The sequence below is a fragment of the Zalophus californianus genome, chromosome 10 (genome assembly GCF_009762305.2).
Source record: "Zalophus californianus isolate mZalCal1 chromosome 10, mZalCal1.pri.v2, whole genome shotgun sequence".
Classification (NCBI taxonomy): domain Eukaryota; kingdom Metazoa; phylum Chordata; class Mammalia; order Carnivora; family Otariidae; genus Zalophus; species Zalophus californianus.
Window position 1 is genome coordinate 65,268,273 of NC_045604.1, and position 20,254 is coordinate 65,288,526.

Here is a 20,254-nt window from a genome sequence, read left to right on the forward strand (position 1 = left end):
TTGGAGAGATCCGGTAATAGGTCCAAATACCACAGAGAAGTTTAAAGTAAAGCTGGAGACAGGTTCAGTGTTTATAAGTCTCAGGTTACCATTATGTCCTCAGGCAAAGTTAGCTGCAAAATATACTGTCATTACTATACTGTTTGGCTTATTTTTATAATTAAGCAATACTATCATGATCCTTGTGTCTCTCCTGATTAAGAAATTCTTCCATACCAGCACTACTATATAACTTTCTGCAATGATAGAGATGTTCCATATCTGCACCATTAAATATGGTCCAAATGTGGCTAGTGACAACCGTATTTGACAGTGAAGTTCTTTTTTTTTTAAGATTTATTTATTTATGTATGAGAGAGCAAGAGAGAGAATGAACACAAGCAGGGAGGAGGGGCAGAGGGAGAGGGAGAAGCAGACTCCCCGCTGAGCAGGGAGCCAGACGCAGGGCTCAATCCCAGGACCCCAGGATTATGACCTGAGCCAAAGGCAGACACTTAACCGACTGAGCCACCCAGGTGCCCTGAGAGTGAAGTTCTAATGTGTATGTGTGTGTATAAATTTCTCTCTTATGGTGGTACCTTTCTCAGTTACTCAGCTTCATAATTCAGAGAGAAACATTTTTCAGTTGCGGCATATTTTCATCTAAATACTTTAGTTAAGTTTCTAATTAATGCATTTTATTCCAAAGAATTTTTCAAATTATAGACTCCATTATTCTCAGTGAGAATACTGGGCTGTTGACAAGCATATCTGATACACTCAGATTCTGGTCTTCACTCATCCCTGAAAGCCATCTTTCTACCTCAAACTATGAATCATTTTTACCTCCTTCTCACTCCAGCTGACATTCCACTTTCAAAGAGGTATGTTTTCTCTCCTGTTTCCTGCTTTTTTGATACAGCTTGTGGACACGTGGAGAGTATAATAAAGATGCTGTCCAGAAAGCGGCTTCTGTAGTCCGTGGGCAGATGACATCAGCATCAGCAATACATGTATTTAATAAAGTAATAAACAGATATTCCTATTACAGGGAACACCATATACAAAACGCAGCTGTAATTTTTTTATAGATTTTTTTTAAGATTTTTATTTATTTATTTGACAGAGAGAGAGACAGTGAGAGAGGGAACACAAGCAGGGGGAGTGGGAGAGGGAGAAGCAGGCTTCCTGCCGAGCAGGGAGCCCGATGCAGGGCTCGATCCCAAGACCCTGGGACCATGACCTGAGCCGAAAGCAGACGCTTAACGACTGAGCCACCCAGGCGCCCCTGCAGCTGTAATATTTCTAAAGACTCAAACAAGCACTGACATAATAATTCCAAACTCCACATTAATAACTGGCTTTTTGTAGATAACAAAATGCATGCATACCCACACTCACGTTTATATACACAAAAAAGAAAGCACTGCTTTAAATTGCAAGGGAAAATATCAAAATGCGATCATAACACGTTTCATACTAACCTAGAGATAATATCCCTTACATTTCAAAACGGCCTTAGTCATCTGGGGCGCTTGTTGTTCATCAGATATGGCACATGACAGACAAAGGCATGGCATGAATGACAATTACTATTTTGGGTACAAATCGGTACAGATCACACACAGGATCTAATACCAGTCAACTTCCCACAGCAAATCAATTTTTCAAAATGAAGGGTCCACTCAGTGTTCATGTTGTGTTAAGGATGGGAAATCAAATAAAAGCAGACAGAGTGACATTAAAATCCTTTTGCCCTAGTTTAGTTTTTAGTGGGGAGCCATGAGCAGGTTTTATGAAATTTCACCTAATTCTGCTACGGCAACAGTTGTATTAAATGCGAGCATACTATACGAAAAATACAGTATTTGCTCTCACACTCTAGCGCTTTGGTCGTCTCATAGTTTGACTTAAAAGCCAGTTTTTCATTCCAATGAGAATATGTACGTTGAGATTTAGAAATGATTAGGACATTTACATTTATAATAAAACCAATGCAGGCCTCTTCCTCCAGAATGTCTTTTGTGACATGATGCTTAGCCAGTGGTTAGGGGGTTAATGAACAAAATGGATCACTGGACTGAAAATAAAAATCACTATTAAAAAAAAACGCAACACCAGGAGAATTAGGCACTACATAATACTGTAACCACTGAGAATTCTCAACAGTCAAATAAAGCCTTGTAGTGCCAGCATTTTCATTAGTTCTCCAGTAGCGCGGATGCAGTGTGAATTACAACGAGGGCTGAGAATGCCAAGTCGGCTACCTTAAAAGAACACACACTATACAGAGGAAGCACTCTTTCAAGTCACACTGGGATGCTTACTGGCCTCGCAGACCACTCTGTGCTTTAAATTTTAGTACCTTAAAATATCTCACGGAACAGAATATTGCATTTAACCTCCAAGACAATAAATGCTAAATCGCTGATTTAGAGAACTATGCTTCGTTGTACATGTTAACGTAAAAATATGGAATTCTACAAATCAGTTAAAACTTGGTCACAAAACCTTTGTAACAACACAATTTGGACTTTGAATTATGTTTACATTGTGTGTCTATTTAAGCAGATGCAAAGTAAAGAAAGAGAAGCGAAAACCCATACGAAGGAAGGAAATCAGGATATTAGCTGTGGTGGACATACAGAGATGCAAGAGTACTTCAAAGTGAAACATGACATTAAATCTGATTTTGTGGGCACCTGGGGGGCTCAGTCGGTTAAGCATCTGCCTTTGGTTCAGGTCATGATCCCCAGGTGCTGGGGTCGAGGCCTGCGTTGGGCTCCTTGCTCAGTGGCGAGTCTTCCTCTCCCTGTGTGATCTCTCTGCTCTCTCTCAAATAAATAATATCTTAAAAAAATAATCCTTATAAATCTGATTTTGCAACAGAGGTTTATATTTTTCTTTGCATTAGGCTCCTACTCTCCCAGTTCTCAAAATAGTTCTTGTGAACTACCAACTCCGGGGAAAAGAAAAACAAAACTCCTACATCTCATTAACAGATCTGCTCTTAAGTGCAAGGCTGGGGTAGAAAGTGTACACCCACAGAAAACAAGACCTAACACTGTTTTATCTCGTGTAACTGGAAATATCATAGCCCCACCACTAGTCTCTGTTCTCATCATCCTATGTGTAATCCCTTCCAGTTCACTGAAAGTGAAGAATTGTTCTCAATTTCTGCGGAATAGGAATAACACTTTGTCCTCCGGCCAGATAATGATGCCCTTCCTTTATATGTTACTGAAGTGTTATTCACAGAGGAAGATGCAGAATTATAAAATACAATCCCTGCTCTCAAGTTATTTATCATCTGGTTAGGGATATATAACCATACATAACTGTATAGGTTAATTAAATGCAGCTGTGGTCCTCAGCTGGGCAACAGTAAGTCTCTGGGGGAAATATATATTCACAGACAGCCCACTCCACTCATCAGGCTCAAGGCAGAGTCTCTCTCCGAGGTTCCAAATTCCTGACACTGTCCTAGAACCTCTGCGTGAATTTCTCCTCTGGAGCAAATGCCTAACCTCTCAACAGAGAATGCTGAGAAAAGACTGCTTGGTCATTACAGGGGGTGCACAAATCCAACCCCTCTCTAGATGCGCTTCCCAGCCCAGGAGCCCTGAGGCACCAGCTCAGCTCCCATTTTTTCCCGAAGGTGCTTTTATGCACACTTCTCACCCACTGAGTACTTGGAAGTGTGGCCTGTGCAAGTGAGGAACTGAATTTGGTATTTAATTTAGTGAACTTAAACAGCCACAGTGGCTAGTGGCCACAATATTAGAAGCAAGACATAAAGGATTTTCATCACAGAAAGTTCTACTGGATAACCCTGCTCTATAAGCTAAACTAGAGGTGTATAATACTTGGGTATATACATTCCTGAAATATCTCATGGTCTGTAAAATCTTACACTATGAGGGATTATAAGGCAGAACACTCAAAAACTGTAAAATATTGTAACCAGAGCCCTAAAGAAATCCTAATTTTAAAAAAAAATCCTAGAACCATTTAAAAAAGACATTTTAAATTCTTAATAAAGAAATAAAACAGTAAATACATAAACAAACTTTTAAAGTAAAGGGGAAGGTAGCTTGAAAGAAGGCTGTAAGAAAGGTGTCCATGTTATAGAAATGCAGAAAGACTACATGGAACTGTAGCCAAATCAAACGGAGAAGAGCAGGTGAAGGGGCCCGAGGTTCCCGACTGAGTCGTGTTTGTAGGTTACTACTGATGGTTACTGTGCTTTGAGATCAGTTGCTACGCTTGGTGACAAGAACGATTAACATGCCAAGAAAAATCACCTGTAAACCAGAGAGACGGGTACATTCTGTATCATTCCCCTATGCATGAATTAATTCTGTGATAGAAACATGAATAGTGATAGGAAAGGCTGCATTGGTCACCCGGGTTCTTTTGGGTGCCCTTAAACTACCTAGATGACTCTGGCCACAGCTCCACCCCCATTCTGGTCTGTCAGAAACTATGCCCCATTGTTCAAGGCTTTTCTCAATTGCACCCTCCTTTACTGAGGCTTTCTTGATCATCCCAACCTCCCATCAAAATGTCAGGAATATACATTTTTTCCCGAAGATACTTTTATGCACACTCTACATAAACTTTAATACAGATACCAGTCACTATCCTTGTTGTAGGTATGATGATTACTAGGGATGGCTTCAGAGAGCTGGTAGAAATGAGGAGAGGGGGCTACTTTCCCAGAACCAGGCAACACTACTACTAAGAGGATTATAGTTCCAATTCTGCTACTTGCTTCCGGGCTGATCTTGGACACATCATTCCCTTCCTGGGGCTTCAAACAATCTCATTTTTCAAAATATCTTTACTGAGTGTTATAGCTGCAAAAGTGATAGAAAGCCCCTGTAAACCTTTATATATGTACAAAAGTGGAAAAGAAGTGAGAGTAGCTATGTAGCCTTCTAGATTTTTTCTCACGTGAATTTTTATAAACATAAATGAGTTTTAACTTAAATTACATCATGTCATCCATTTCATACTGCAAGTTAGTTTATTTTATCCACTTAAAATCTTGATTTCAGTACATATATAAAATCTCTACCATTCATTTAATATGGTGCATTACAAGGAAGAACTATAATTGAACAATCCCTATTGATGAAAGTGTCTTTTAAATATTTTAAGCTAGGAAAGTAATACGAAACTAGGAAAGTAATATATGCATATTGGGGTTTTTTTTTAAGTATAAAATGAATATTTTCCTTTCTCCAAAACCACTCACTCTGGGGGAAAAAAAAAACCTTCTAAAATGTAAATTTTTCTGTTCTTCTTATGGTTACTATTATACTTTTAAAGAAAAGAGAGAGGCAAACCAAGAAACAGATTCTGAATTCTAGAGAACACACTGCTGGTCCCCAGAGAGGAGGTGTGTGTGGCGGGGGGGGGGGGGTTGGGGGAAACAGGTGATGGGCATTAAGGAATGCACTTGTCATGATGAACACCAGGTGATGTATGTAAGTGTGGAATCACTATATTGTACACCTGAAATACAACCCTATATGTTCACTAACTGGAATTAAAATAATAAAATACAATATTTAAGCAACAACAAAATTTTTTTAATTTTTTTAAAAAATAAAAGATAATACGGTCATCCTGTATTTTTGGATTTTTGTTATAGTATTATTTTAAATTGTCAGAGTTTATTTATAAACCATTAAACTCTTGGGGCACCTGGGTGGCTCAGTCAGTTAAATATCCAACTCTTGATTTCAGCTCAGGTCATGATCTCAGGGCTGACAGATGGAACCCTGGGTCCCACTCTGTGCAGGGCATGGAGCCTGTGCCCCTCCTGCCTGCTCCTCTGTACTCTCTCAAAAAAAAATTTTTTTTTTAAGTTAAGCTCTTTTCTGTAAATAGAACTCAATCCTCTGTACTTTCTCAGTAGTTGATTTTAGGAGACCAAAAACCAATAGATAGCACTTATAAGATTAAAATTACATAAATATTATTAACCATGAACCCAAGTATTGTGGATAAACCCACAGGGGAAGAAATGCAACCCTATGCCACTGAGTCTCTCCTGTTTAAAGGAAAATGTCCCAAGAATCAGGGTCGCATGAATTCCATTTTTTGTTGTTGTTCCTTTGCTTCACTTCACCTATAGATTCTTTTTTTTTTTTTACGATTTTATTTAGGGGCACCTGGCTGGCTCAGTCAGTTAAGCATCTGCCTTCAGCTCAGGTCATGATCCCAGGGTCCTGGGATAGAGCCTGCTTCTCCCTCTCTTCCCTGTTTGTTCAATCTCTGTTGCTATCTCTGTGTCTCTCTCTCAAATAAATAAACAAAATCTTTAAAAAAAAAGCAAACAAAAAATATTTATTTATTTATTTGAGAGAGAGCAAGCAAGAGAGCAGGGGGAGGGGCAGAGGGAGAAAGACAAGCAGACTCCCCACCGAACAGGGAGCTAGATGTGGGGCTCAACCCAGGACCCCGAGATCATGCCCTGAGCCGAAGGCAAATGCTTCATTGACTAAGCCCCCCCAGACCCCCCCTAAATACATCTCCTTCTTACATCTAAAGTGATATGCTTTCTTGGATTCCTTTATCATGTCGTTGAAGTAACTCCACAGATGTATTTCTTCATATAGAAGTTTGGATAATACATAGCTTATATACCTGCATATCTGAATATACACGTTTTAAAGATTTTATTTGAATTTGTTTGAGGGTGGGAAGGAGCAGAGGGAGGGGGACAAGCAGACACCCTGCTGAGCACAGAGCCTGATGCAGGACTCGATCTCAGGACCCTGAGATCATGACCTGAATGGAAACCAAGAGTCGAATGCTTAACGGACTGAGCCGCCCAGGCACCCCTTGAATATATTTTTATTGTTACCTTCTCTTTTTTTTAAGATTTTATTTATTCATTTGAGAGAGAGACAGAGACAGAGAGCACAAGCAAGGGGAGGGGCAGAGGGAGAAGCGGGCTCCCTGCTTAGGGAGCCTGACCCCAGGACCCTGGGATCATGACCTGAGCCAAAGGCAAATGCTTAACCATCTGGGTCACCCAGGTACCCCCTTTATTGTTACCTTCTTAACTAATAAATAGCTTGGCTACATAGAATTTTGGCTCAAATTATTATTTTCCCTGAGAACTCTGCAAGTATCACTTTGTTATCTTCTAGAATCCAACGAGGCTTATGGGAAATGTGATTTTTAGTCTAGTTCTTGTACTTTTCTTAACTGATATTTTTTTTTCTCTGTAGAAGTATGTAGGTATACATACTTTTTACTCCATGAAGCTCTCAGGGTAGTAATAACTGAGTATTAGATTTTTTCATCTGACTTATGGTGAATCCTTTCAATCTGAAGACTGGGGTGCTTTTTCAGCTCTGTGAAGAATCCTTCAATGATATGTCATTGATTATCTCCTCCCCTCTGTTTTGACTATTATCTGCATCTGGAAATCCTAATAGAGGGGTGTTGATCTTCCGATCTTTTAGTCTGTTTATTCCTCCCTATCCTGGGAGATTTCCTGATCTGTCCTTTCAAAATCAGTCTTTGGCTCTATTTATTCTAGTAGTTGTCCATACATTGCCTTTATTTTTGAGATCCTACTGCACTTCCTGAGAAAATGTTTAACTATTTGAACATTGCTTTGGTTCCCACTCTGAAAGGTTGGTATAGGAAGAATTCTTGTTCATGGACAAAGAACACAGCACACTGAGTTAAGCCAGAAAGAAACACTTTAGAGGGCTTTAAAAAAAATTCCCCTCTTATTTGGAGGTAGATGATTTTTTTAATTATAAAAGTCAACCAGTCTCCCAATCAAATGTGAAATATAACCTAAAATGTAACTTCTTATCAATAAAAACTTCATACTCAGTGCATGCATACTTTTGGACAGTCAAATTTAAAACGTGTGTCCAGGCAACCACGATTCAACTGACCACGTGAGAGATACTGCCTATTCCTGTAGTTTAGGAGAAGGATAGTCTGAGGAAGAAAACGACACACACACACGCACGTGCACACGTACAAAGTAATTTAGAGTCCTTGCCCAATTACTTTCCATGTAAAAAACTGTATTAATCATCTCTTACTAGGAAACACTATCAGAAAACACTTTCCTCTTTCTTTTTATTGGACTCTAAAATACACTATACAAGCGGTTAGCTACAGCTCATGAATCAGCCACTCATCATTCACCTCCAACACCTGAAAGAGTCCAAAGACACTTGCATGCAAATTTGTTTCACTTTTCACTTTCTTAAATGACCCCATTTTAAAATGCATCTCAGGATTCTCTTATCTACATATTAGAATTTCTCATTCTGGAGTGCAGACTCACTTCATTAGAGAAAATGAAGCTTTCACTGCTGAATGTGAAAACAGTCTTGATTTTCTGGATCATTTTCTCCCATTCACTCCGGATAATGCCACCCTAAAAACAGAACTCATGCAAAAGAGCAAACTGAAAGCATCATCGGTGTACACCATAATCATTTATTTATATATTTTTAAATGCCTTGCTTTTAATGGAAAAATAGCTTTGGAGCCCTCCATGATCTGTACCACAGCTAACTCAATTTGACAGTGGAAGATGCTACGCTGGTCTATAACGGCAGAGAAAAAACATAGGCTCTAAGAGCAGAACTTCTGCATAGAAAATCAAAATTCCTTTTGCTTCATATTTTTTAGTATTATAAAAAAGGACAGGAAGCACTACTAATACTAGATTTTTTCAGTGCTTTCTGTTGCCCACTATAAACATTTAAATACGCTTTCATTTACGGCTTAGCTACAAGTTTTCTGTACAGAAAAAAAGTATTTCAGTTCTAATACGAATTGGGTTTATATGGAGTCCATCTAAACATTATTCATGAAATATTCTGAACTCATACAAAAATGTATCTCAATGATCTGCAAAATGCTGAGGTTTCCTGTTTCCATAATTCTGCTATCAGACCAGGCAATGCATTCATCTCTGGGTGGAAGTCTGCCTTTCAGGCATCATTAATGTTTTAGATTTTCATAAATTCTACTATGACCAAGCAGACCAAAAACCTGGACTCTGTAAAGTTCCTGAAGGAATTAAACAACTACTAAATTTTATTTTTCCTTTTATAGTTTCATTTCCAAACAAAACTTTCAAATGAGAATAAAAATTCGGGTACCACCTGGGTGGCTCAGTTGGTTAAGTGTCTACCTTCGGCTCAGGTCATGATCCCAGAGTCCTGGGATTGAGTCCCACATTGAGCTCTTTGCTCATCGGGGAGCCTGCTTCTCCCTCTGCCTGCCCTCATCAAATAATGGAGACCTTTAGCTAAGAAATTAAAACTTTAGATTTAAAGTAGAGAATGTTTGAAAAATGTTGTGATTTTGAGTAAGTCTTTTTCTTTTCTAAAAATTTTATTTTTAAGTAATCCCTACACCCACCACAGGGCTGGAACTCACAACCCCAAGATCAAGAGTTCCCATGCTCCACAGACTGAGCCAGCCAGGCGCCCCATGATTTCTGAGTAAGTCTTATGACATTTCCTCATCCCTGTTGGCTAAATTAACATTAATTGATTAACATTCTTTCTATACCAACAAACGGGGGGCCTTATTCTTCAAGATCACAAAGGTAATCATTCATGCTCATACTTTGCTTATGAATACTCCAAACTGTATGAAAAGTAACAGCTACATTTTCTTCAACTGTCTACATGTAAGTTTAGTAGGAATGCAACCATGGAAGAAGCTATTTTACTAACTGAGCCATGTTTTCCTCCCCAGGAAATTCATTTGATTTTGGCAATAGTGATAATGAAATTATCTTCTAACTTCTTCATTTCTTTGTTTTTCATTTTGTTATTTAATCATATTTGTACTCCAGTTTGTTCCCAAAAGTGTTTCAGAAAGCCTGCACCAAAATCACAAAAGATGCATTAAAACTATCCAGGGGGAGCCTGGAGTCAGTTGAGTGGCCAGCTCTTGATTTCGGCTCAGGTCATGAGCTCAGGGTCCTGGGATCCAGCTCCCAGGTGGGCTCTGCACTCAGTGGGGACTCTGTTCAAGGATTCTCTCTTCCTCTCCCTCTGTCCCTATCCTCTCTCTCTTTCTATCAAATAAATAAATCTTTCTAAAAATGTTTAAAAAAATAAATAATAATAAAAATATCCAGGATAAGGAAAATATAATTTAACTAGGAAACTAAGACCAAAAGCGTTCCCAAACTCAAAGACAGGATCTTAAGTTCAGCAAATCTTTTCGTCTTTTCATGAACTGGGATGTTGGCTGTTACCAGACAATGTTTTCACTTCTTTTCTAGCTGCTAGGAAAGTCAGGGCTCAAGCTTACATTAAATTGTTATGGCTTTCTCTTTAGTCAAAAGAAATTTGTATATAATTTTTCTCTTCCCTTCCCCTTTACTTCCTGGCTTCTGTCTTAGTCCTTGTGGCATGACCCCGGATCTTATTGTACCTGCAGTTTTACTGTAAGTTAGAAATGAGGAATCTAAATGGAGCACTCCCATTTCCCAGGGTCACACCACAGCTGTGAGGCGCCACACATCTGACACAGCAGGATGGTAGGAGACACTCAGTATCCAGCAGAGGGTACTGACACAGGTGAGGTGCTAGGTAGGCCCAGGTGCCTTTACCCCTAACCACATGTCAGCGCCCCTCCTCTATCTCACTTTTCCTGAAATAAGTAATGCAGAGTCCCCAAACTGGCATTACTCTTGCATTTTTACCAATATCACAATCTTAAAGTTATCTGAGTGTTTTGTTTTTCCTTTAAGATTTCTATTTACTTATTTGAGAGAAAGAGAGACAGACAGAGCACAGCCCTGGTGACCGATGCCTAACCCAAACTGTACCAGATTCCCATTTGGGGTAAAAAGGTCTGAAACAGAGACAGAGACAGGAAATTGGTGGAGTCACAACTATGGAAGCAATTTGAAGAATGAACAGGTCCACAAGTTCTGGCTTGGCTACCAAGGACTTCCTGATATGAATAAAATATTCCAGAGCCCAGCTAACTAATGCCCCTTTTACTTAAGCTAGCCAGAGCTGGTTTCTAGTACTTTCAACACAAAGTCTCTTAATAAGAGAAGAGAGAAGTCAAGTGGCAGGAATATCTTGAGGCCTTGAATGTGGGATCACGGTGAGTCATTCCAGTCCAAAGGGCAGAAGTTAGCTGTGGTTTTATGAGTTTAATGCAACAGAGGCTTTCCCTTTCGCTAAGCCTAGGGGATGTATCTTGACCACAGAGAAATATACTTTGTATTTCTTTTTTACCAAACTTCAAGTGTGTCAGACTGGAGCAGGGCAACTCTGGGGTGACTCCAGTCACAGCCCACTCACTGTAAGAGATGTTCAAACTTCCCTTCACCTCTCCTTTTCCCTTCTTTGGTTGAAATACCCTCTACGTTTTTGTAAGATGTCTCATTTAAATGAAGACTGGTGCCTCCTCCTATATTACAATCACTTTCTTAATTTATTTTATAAGTCAAGGATTTTTGTCAATGAGAATTTTCTCTAGCCAGACATATGTATGTAAACTTACATACACCAAAGTCCTATCCGTTGAATTCATTACTGGGACCATGCTGCTAAAAAAATAAATAAGTGAAATAAATAATGGCCATCTCTCTCACCAATTACATTTGCTTCTCACAAGATCTATAATTTGTAACAAAGGTTTACTCCAGGGAACTCGGTGGCCATGGAGCCCGGATGACCTGGGTCACATGAGAAGCAACCACTGAAATGGCATGGAAAAAAAAAAAAAAAAAGAGCAATTCAAGAGATAATAAAGCCTGAGAGATTACCAAAAAATGAAATTAGAGAGTGGGAGGTGACAGCCAGGTTCCCTGCTTCACTTACCAATTTAGTATCCAAATGAGAAAAAATGAAAGGTAGAGTTTCATCCATCCATCCACAGGATAACTGGGTGATAAGCTTTTGGCAAATGTAAGGGACCAGACTGAATGAAGAGCAATCTTCTTTATTATGCAGGTAACAAATGGCTAAATAATTAGAGAATGAGAGGGTTTCTCTTAATAACCTAAGGGATTTGGGTTCTTCACCTTAAGATCATGTCACCACCTGTGCCCAGTTTGAATTACAAACCAGTATAGCATCCTCATTCAAGGTGGAACATTAATATTGATGAGATATTCTGACCCAAGAGAGAAATAGGGTATGAAATCAAAGGAATTTATTTCCCAATTGCTTAAACACACACACACAGAGACAACAAATCAGGGCGAGGTGCTCATTTGAGACAGAGTTTGGGTGGGGACTAAAGTGGGTAAATACGTACTTTTATTTCCTTCTGATAAAATTACTTTCCTGGGGGCGCCTGGGTGGCTCAGTCGTTAAGCTTCTGCCTTTGGCTCAGGTCACGGTCCCAGGGTCCTGGGATCGAGTCCCGCATCGGGCTCCCTGATCAGCGGGAAGCCTGCTTCTCCCTCTCCCACTCCCTCTGCTTGTGTTCCCTCTCTCACTGTGTCTCTCTCTGTCAAATAAATAAATAAAATCTTTATTAAAAAAAATTACTTTCCTGAAATTGGCACCCAGGGTGGTACCAGGCTCAGAATGATTGAAATACTTCCTATGTTTTTGTAAGATTTCTCTTAACACCACTCAATACGAACCACTCAGTAGGAACACGGCAGGAAGCTGGCGGCCACAAGCAAAGGGGAAAAGGCCAAGACCAAGACTCCCATTAGCTAGGAGCAGTGAGACTCCTTGGGCGAAACTCACAGATGGAGTGAAAAGAAGCTGATTCCCTGAGAACCATGGTACTTGGCTCAAAAATGTACATTTTCAGCTCACAAACCCCAGCCTATAGAATAATCCTCTTTACAACCCCCCCCCCCGCCGAGAGAGAGAGAGAGAGAGAGAGAGAGAGAGAAAACACCAAAAAACTTAACATCATAAAGATACTCAAATATAATATGTAATATACAACTAAAGGAAAATGGAAAATTTTAACTACACTCTATAGAATTTCTTGCTCAATGGTATTCCTTATATTGAATAAAGCTTATTAATATAAACTGTAGCCATGGAAATCCATTTATTATATTGAACTAGTCATTGCTCTAGTTATTTAAATCAGATTCTACCTGGAGTGTAAGTACATTTTTCTACCGGACCATCCAATTGAGTCTATCTGAGCGGCTGGGGTTCCTGTCATGGTAGAAAGGGCACTAATCCCAAGTATTAAGTTTTCCAAAGTATAGTCATTATCCTAAGTGGAGAAGTTCAATCGACACTTCGCATTATTTCAGAACAAGTATAACTTACAAAGAGAGAATTGCTCATATTGCTATATATGCATTTGTTATGATCAAAGAAGTTTTGAAGCTCCCTATCTACAAATGAATTATATCAAATGCAAAAAGAATATCACTTCAAGGCACTTCATAATGTGCAATAGTACTTCTATGATTTTATCCAATCTCTACAACAGCCATATGAAGTTGCTATTTTTAGCATCCTCATTTTACAGATGTGGAAACTGAGGCACAGGGAGATGCCCAAAGGACACCATGTTCTGCCAAGTTCAAACACAATTTGCCAGATTCCAACACTGACACTGTCAAATATGATTACAATACCTCAAACAGGGGTGAAGACATCTCAATTCCAATTCTTCAATTAAAACATTTTTTTTTAAAGATTCATTTATTATTTAAGAGAGAGAGTACAAGCGGGAGGGGCAGAGGAAGAGAGAATCCCAAGCAGGCTCTGTGCTGAGCGTGGAGCCCGATGCAGGACTCAGTCTCTCGACCCTGAGATCATGACTTGAGCTGAAACCTAGAATCATTTGCTCAAACGACTGTGCCACCACCCAGGCGCCCCGACAATTAGACATTTTTAAGAAGAAAAGAACATTTGGCATATTTCGTGGTTATAGATGTTAAAATACCCAACTACTAAATGGATTAACAAACCAAATGCTATTTGGTGAATAACTTCCTGCTGAGGCCCAAAGGTTCCAGAGTTATAACTCACTTGGATCTGATCTGAATTCAGGCTGTTATGCCGCTGGGCCACTTGTGCTGGGTGACTCTGCACTGAGCCCCAGAGGAACCGCACTGAAAAATTAGCTGATCAGTGTAACAAATTGCCAGACGCTGGGCTGAAGTCTGCATGTGGTTCAGTGGGAAATAAAACCCAGGTAGTACCAGAATCTGGATAATTACTGTCTGGACTGGGTAACAATTATGGGTAAGTGCTACCTCAGAACTATACTATGTCTTCACAAGCGACGGGAACATACCCTTTCCTGCTTTTACTGCCTCTCATCACCCAAATCCCTCCCACCGGGAAGATTCATTCTTTGATAAAAGGTTTGGGACTCAATTGAAATAGTTCATGGGGAGCGAGGCTATGTCCTTTGAGACTAGATTTTGAAGTATAAGATTAGGACATTGAGCCACTGATGAGGTGTTTGTGGGTAAACTGTTTCACGTAACTGAAAAACCACCGCAAGAAAGTGAGGCTGGGGCCAAGAAGACAAGAACTGATGACTTATGAGTTATTCCCAACTGTTCCTGAGCACATCAACAAATCATGCTCTCTCACCAATGTAACAGACAAAGGAAAAGTCTGGTCACAAAGCAGATGCTGGGCTCTGACACTCTGATTTTTGGATGATGAAAAGATTTCAGAAAACTTAAAAATCTTCTTGTCTCATCTAAAACTTGCCCTTCTTTCCAACTCAAACCTTCTCTGAACACAGACATAATATATTAAGGTAAGTAATTCTGGCCCAATCAGCGTACATAAATGAATTTATCTAAGTCTGGAAACTCAGCTTCATTTCAGCTCTAAGTGCATGCTTCCCCAGGTTCACAAAGATTGGCTACCCTGCATGGTTCCCCTGATAAAGCTTAGCCGGACTCATCTTTTCCAACAGCAATTACAGATCAGCATTTAAATACTTCTTTTCCAAAATCAAAGCTGTTCCAGTGGTGCCCAATGCTCATGTTCTCCACCTTCCATGATCACCATGCCGCTGGGCTCTGAAACCCTGCAGAGCCATCTCTACCACTCCAAGAATGAGGAAACCACCCACCTGATTCATGGCATTGTCCTGAGGATCAACTGAGACTATGAACCAGATGTGAAAATTGTGAAGGAGAATAAAAACATAGGATGATACTGGTGTTACTGTTACTCAGTATTCCACACAAAATGTGGAACAGACATGAAATTAACACAAAATTTATTTCCATGTTTGAATTCATGGAAAAGTACCCAGCATGGACTTTACATAGTCACTTAAATTTTGTTTTTAATTTCCTCAATGCACTGGAAAAAATATTTCAGAAAAAAATAGGTCTTATAAAATCTTGATGTCAAGGCATGTTTGGGAATCATCATGCAGCATGATAAACAGTTTTACCTAAAGCAATATCAAAAATACACCTGCTCTTTCCCCTTAAAAAAAGATGTGTGTGTGTGTGTGTGTACTTATTTCCAAAACTAGCTTTTCTTATCAGTTAATAAGATAGGCTCGCATTAAGTCTACTGCCCTTACTTTTCATTACAATATCTGCTTTGGCAACTGTTTCTTAGATATGATATTCTATGAACTCTCAAGTTATTTCCCCTTCAGATAAGGGATCTTGTTCTTTTTATATTAAACTTTGTCTCTTTTCTGCTGGGAGCAGGTCCCCCAGGTATTCATGTCTGCTCCATGTTAGCTCGATTTCAAACTGAGTCACCTTTGGCACGATGCATTCTGGAATCTGTTAATAATTTTAAGCACTTACAGGATAAATTCAAAGTGTATTCCTTTCCCTCCTCTTCTTTTTCTTCTTTCTCCCATCAACTCTGCTTTCCTCTATTTTGATACATACCTGCAAAACTGTCTCAAAAATCTTAAGAAATCTAAAATGGAAAACCGGACTTCTCTATATTTGTATGTTCCTCCTTACAGATCCCCCAGTCTAATAATACTCTCTTCTCTACAACTTCGGTGGCCCTATCTAATCTACCCTCACTCTGAGTCTACCACCACTCCTCTGAAATCTCATTTTCATAGTCCAGCACTCATATCTTCAACTGTTTCTTGACAAATTTGGCTGTCACAATATATCTACTTAAAAGCAACTAAGCTCAGAACACTATTTTTAGTGACTGCAAAACTACAGAACACAAAGCAGGTAATTTTTCACAGAAGCTAGGTATAAAGATATAAAGACAGATAATGTCCACACTTCATAAGAGAATATTTCAAAAAATAAAGCTTCACCAGACCAAACAAGTTTACAGAAAACCAGTAAGACATCATTACATTAAATAGTACCTACAATATTCCAAAAGCTGCACAGTGATAACATCAGAAATAGTCAATCTCTTAATCTCGGGAAACAAACTGAGGGTTGCTGGAGCGGAGGGGGGTGGGAGGGATGGGGTGACTGGGTGATGGACACTGGGGTGGGCATGTGCTATGGTGAGCGCTGTGAATTGTGTAAGACTGATGAATCACAGACCTGTACCCCTGAAACAAAGATACATTATACGTTAATAATAAAAAAAATAAAATAAAGAAATAGTCAATCAGCTTATAACACTGCCAAAATGGTAGCAAACTCATGTGTTTCTTGAGTTGGAAATTAAATTACAACTGAAGTTCCTTTCCATAAAGCTGTTTTCATGCACTTAGAATTCTACCAAACAAAACAAGAAAAAATAAAATTGATAGACACTTTTAAAGATGATTATAACACTTTGGACTGTAAATACTACTCCCCTAAATCAAACTTTTAAAAGGCAGCCACCTGACACCAAAAGCAATGGCAGCAAAAGCAAAAATAAACAAGTGGGACTACACCAAACCACACTTCTGCACACAAAAAGGAAGCCATCAATAAAATGAAAAGGCAACCTACTGAATGGGAGAAAATATCTACAAATCATATAATTGATAGGCAGTTAATATCCGAAATATATAAAGAACACACATAACTCAACAGTGTGCATGCATGCATGTGCGCACGTGCACACACACACACACACACAGAGCAAAGACCCGAACAGACATTTTCCAAAGAAGACACACAGATGGTCAACAGATACATGAAAAGGTGCTCAACATCACTAATCGTTAGGAAAATGCAAATCAAAACCACAATAAGCTATCACCTCACACCTGTGAGTGTAGCTAACAGAATGGGTATTATCAAAAAGACAAAAATAATAAATGTTGGTGAGGATATGGAGAAAAGGAAACTCTTGTGCACTGTTGGTGGGAATGTAAATTGGTCTGGCACTATGGAAAACAATAGGAAGATTCCTCAAAAATTAAAAAGAAAACTACTATAGGATCCAGCAATTCCACTTCTGAGTATTTATTTGAAGAAAACAAAACACTAACTGGAAAAGATATCTGCACCTGCAAGTTCACTGCAGCATTATTTACAGTAGCCATGATATGGAAACAACATAAATGTCCATCAATGGATGACTGGATAAAGAAAATCTGATACACACACACACACACACAACCACACACACACACAACACACACACACACTGAGGAATATTATTCAGCCATAAAACCAACAATCTTTCCACTTGCAACAAGCTGGATGGTCCTTGAGGGTATTATGCTAAGTGAAATAAGTCAGACAGAGAAAGACAAATACTGTATGATCTCACTTTTTTGTGAAATCCAAAAAAAAACAAAAACCCAAGCTCAGAGATACAAAGAACAGATTGGTAGTTGCCAAAGGCAGAATTTGGTGGGGGATGGGGGCAGGCGTGAAATGGGTGACACGGGTCAAAAGATACAAACTTCCAGTACTAAAATAAGTAAGTCCTGGTGATATAATTAATGTATGACATATAATGTACAGCATAAGAGATTATAGTTAACAACAGTGTATTGCATGCATATTTGAAAATTGCTAACAGAACGGATCTTAAAAGTTCTCATCACAGGAAAAAAAATTTGTGACTATATATGGTGCCAGATGTTAATGAACTTACATTGTGGTGATCATTTCACAATACATTCAAATATCGAATCTTATGTTGTACACCTAAAACTATATAATGTTATATATCATTTATACCTTAATTAAAAAGCAGCCCAGTTTCAGTGGATAGTTAATAGCTTTACAAGACCAATAACCTAGGATGAAAGCCTAAAAGCCAACTACCATAAGCTCTTCTAGAAATTAAATACACCCTATGCATAGATTTATAAGTTTGTTTCAGATGTGATTTCTATTTTTTAAATTTTTTTAAAGATTTTATTTATTTACTTGAGAGAGAGAGACATAAATAGTGACAGAGAGCATGAGTAGGAAAAAGAGGGAGAAGCAGACTCCTTGCTGAGCAGGGAGCCCAACGTGGGGCTTGACCCCAGGACCCTGGGATCATGATCTGAGCCTAAGGCAGACGCTAACCAACTGAGCCACCCAGGTGCCCCTAAGGTGTGATTTCTTTAAAGAAAAAAATTCAATTGGTAGAACCAAAACAGATATGAGTGGGGAGTAGTCTATTTGAGTTGGAAGTAAGGATTGTGTTGGCTGAACTTGGATTTTGGGGGTGGGGTGCGGGGGCTTCACAAGGGAACAATTTTTTCTGATTATGAAAAGCAACTAAACTGATTTCAAATGGTAGTATCTTCCCTGAGATATTTTATAGGTAAGTTGTAGATATAAAACACCTTTAACAAAATGTTATCATTTTGTGACTGCAGCTCATCTCAAGTGCAACAACCTCTGGCTGGCATCCCTAAGCAGGTCCCTCAAACGGTGTGCTATTTCAGTTGACTCTCAATGACTCATCCTTCTGTTCCCAATTCTCTACCCTACTGAAGGACTGATAAACATATCATATATATTAATATCAAAAGATATCACTTGGGGCGAGTGGCGTAGTCGGTTAAGAGTCTGCCTTCAGCTCAGGTCATGATCTTGGTGTCCTGGGATCAAGCCCCACATCAGGCTCCCCGCTCAGTGGGGAGTCTGCTTCTCCCTCTGTCCTCTGCCCCACTCTGCTCATACGTGCTCACTCTCTCTCACTCTCAAATAAATAAAATCTTAAAAAAAGAAGATAATGCTTATGTAGTATCTGCGAAGTACCAGGCACAACTCCAGGTATACAGTAACAGGCAGGAACTATTGCTATACCCATTTTTTCAGATAAAAAACCGAAGGACAGAGAGATGTGCAACTTGCCAAGGTCACACAGTGGTATGAACAAATCATATATCTAACTATACTGACCCTAAAATATAATGAAATAGATTTATTCTGTTAAAGATTTCTGTTCACTTCTGCTCCAAGTAGCACATTCTATTCATTTTAGAGTCATTCCCTTTACTTAAAGCAGCTTTCTTTTCAGATCCATTTATAGCAAGATTTTACTTCAAATATTAAACTCATCACTGCGTACAAAGCACCTGGTTTTCATGAGGCCTGCCTTGGTTACTGTATGGAATGCAGCATATATGAGGTGGAGGCATCTTTTATAAAGGAAATAAGGACAAACTTCCCAAAAGTTACTGAAATTGTGGATTTCAGTTACAGATTGTGTCTGAAATAGGCATAGTCATACATGACTTATATATCATTTAAGTATACACTAGCAGAACAAAGCCTATTAATCTATAGTAAATAAACATACACAGTTCTATTACAATACATAGAAGTCATCAAGCAGACAATACTTTTTTCATTAAACCCTGAATCATTGTGACCTGCCAACAGCATGAAATAAATTAATGTTTAATACCATGTGATGGTAATTAAATTAATATTTAATTTATTAAATTATTAAATTTATTATTAAATAATATTTAATAATTTATAAATAAATTAAATTAATACTTAATACCATGTGATGGCAATACTAACCCAAATGTATGTTTTAAATTTTATGTTATTTGACATTTCAATTTTAACTGAAAAGTACTGCTAAAAGGTTGAAAATATGTGCCTGACAGTAGCAGTTTAAATTTAATAAATATCTCTGGCTTTTTAATGTCACCACATAGTCATACCATTTTACCCTTTAATGATGATTTGATTCCAATTTCAGAAAATGGGGGAGGAGGGGAATTAAAGATAGGATCATCTTCAAAGACATTCAAAAAATATTCAGGAAGGTCATCAATATGACCTATGGGATTTAAACAATTATATATAAAATGATTGGCTGAGAGATCAAAATTTTTGAATGATAAACTCTGAAAATAGACAAGGCACAAAATACATTATTAAGATATGGATTGACCTTAATAAGTAAAAAGACAGCTTTACATCTAATACAAT

The 20,254-nt window shown here is 38.6% G+C and overlaps 1 protein-coding gene across 8 annotated transcripts in view; it reads right to left on the reverse strand.

Annotated features, from left to right (window-relative positions):
• SMYD3 (SET and MYND domain containing 3) overlaps positions 1-20,254 on the reverse strand; it is a 707,320-nt gene that overhangs the window by 433,362 nt on the left and 253,704 nt on the right. Inside the window, exon 1 of one of the 8 annotated variants that reach the window (XM_035722415.1) lies at positions 1,464-1,514. The exons of the other annotated variants lie outside the window; for them this stretch is intronic. The gene's annotated coding sequence lies outside the window, so the exon portion shown is untranslated. Of the gene's footprint in view, positions 1-1,463; positions 1,515-20,254 lie in introns of those variants that run through there. 8 annotated transcript variants of the gene reach the window in all.